Source organism: Arachis ipaensis, chromosome B04, assembly GCF_000816755.2.
Source record: "Arachis ipaensis cultivar K30076 chromosome B04, Araip1.1, whole genome shotgun sequence".
NCBI lineage: Eukaryota > Viridiplantae > Streptophyta > Magnoliopsida > Fabales > Fabaceae > Arachis > Arachis ipaensis.
This window is the reverse complement of record NC_029788.2, coordinates 79,511,514-79,513,523: the sequence shown is the minus strand read 5'-3', so window position 1 is coordinate 79,513,523 and position 2,010 is coordinate 79,511,514. Positions and strand designations below refer to the sequence as shown.

Here is a 2,010-nt window from a genome sequence, read left to right as displayed (position 1 = left end):
AAACGAAAAAATGTGCATTTTCATAAAATTGCTACAAATTACATATTTTAGTAAATAAAATATTTATTTTATTTATTTAAAAAAATCCCAACAGGAGATGGTTTAACAAAGTATATGTTCCAATTTTGTGAGTATGGTCTGAGCAATTCTAAAATGGACTTGCCTAATTGTGATAACCAGCTGGATGTTGCCGTTAGGAAGACATCTCTGAGAGATCTATAGAGTGATGATAAAATGACAAAGCCCACCTTTGTAAGCTCTTCATTGTTGAAGGATAAAGGTGTTGGCCCTAATTCTAATAATGTTTCTGGCTCCAAGAGACTCTTGCCTGATTTCCCAGTGAATCACCTTATTCAACAATCTACCGGAAATAATGCTGCAAATGGACATCTTGTGTATGTCCGCAGAAAATCAGAGGCAGAATTGGGCAAGAGCACTGCTTGTGAAAATCCAAGTATTAATGCTTATTGTCAGCATTTGAGCCAGCTTTGTTGTGAACAGGAGACTGCTCAACTAAAGCCTCTGATAAAGGCGCCAAAGGTTTCATGTTTTCCAGCATTTGCACCTTTTCCATTGACTTCCTCAATGAGCTCATCCAGAAAGCCTTTGGTTCCTATTTCTCTTGGGAAATCTCCCCTGAGGCTACCCCCGGTTGAGTCGAATTATATGACAACTTCTTCTGGCCTTGCCAGTGGTAATCTAAAGGGATTGAAAAGTGTGCATTGGGAGGAGCGATACCAACAATTGCAGATGTTTTTAAGGAAACTAGACCACTCTGACCAAGAAGAATATATCCTAAGTATGTCCATAAACCATGAAATAATCCCTTAACTCCTTTGTTATTAAATTAATGAATTTGTAGATGGCTGACAATGTCCTTTGAGAGTTCTTCGGTCACTTTCTTCTGTGGAACTTAGCAGACATGCGATAGAGCTGGAGAAGAGATCAATTCAGCTATCACTAGAGGAAGGTAATGAAATCTTTTTGCTTAATTTTTTCTGTTTTCATTGGGGGTTTGGTTGATGCAAAACAACGTTATCTACATGTGATGTGGAGTTGGACATTAGCTCTAATGATGCTAATCATCGGAAAAAAGCTAAAAGCAGATATGCTGAAACAAAATGCATTGTCATTGCTATTATGCTTGGGAACTTATCTGCTCATGCTGTATTGTATTATGCTATTTTTAGAATTTTGTCAACTTTTTACTTGTAGATGTATTATTCTTCCTCCTCCCTTTAGTTTGAATTATAGTTGATGCTCTTCAAAGTCAACCGCATCCATTTTGCTTTTGTTTTTCTTCTTTACTTTATTTTCTTTTAAATCTATGTCATTCCTATGATGAGTAATTTTAGAATGTGGGTGGTAGTATGTGGTCACAAGGACAAGATTTACATATAGTTTTGCATTTATTCATAGTTGCTGCTGTCAGTTAGCATCCCTATCCTGCTTACATGCATTCATGTCCATAATTTAAATTTCAGCATCTACTGTTTCCGTTTTATTTACCAAGCATCATATATTTTCAGATATTAGAAAGCTGATGATCTATTTTTTCTCATGTTTTTGCATTATTATGGTGACATCGAATAGTGTGCTGCTGTTTTAGATGTCTTGGAAAAATCAATGAAGAAATTCAAAGAACCTGAAGACACTGTTGAGTGATCAAATAAGTTGAAGATATCCTCATGATCATCCTAGCAGTTAAGCTCTTATTAACTTAATGAAGCTATAGAAATTTTATGACTGATGCCTTTTGTGCTTGTATGTTTCATGGATTTCTCTAGTAGACTACGAATTTCTCTATTTTTACCGGAAAATTACATAAACATATAACAAAAGGAATTTTGATAACTCTTTTTTTTTTTCCGGAAGCTACATGACATTCAAATAAGCATTAATCACTATTGGTATAGTAGATTTACTAGATTGAATCATGATCAACATTTTTTTTTTTTGTAGTATTACTCCCTATTCTTTGGGAATAGTTAAAAGTTAAAAGCCTGTTGT

General features: G+C 34.7%; 1 pseudogene; it reads left to right on the top strand.

Moving 5' to 3' along the window:
• LOC107636603 lies at positions 95–1,692 on the top strand (annotated as a pseudogene).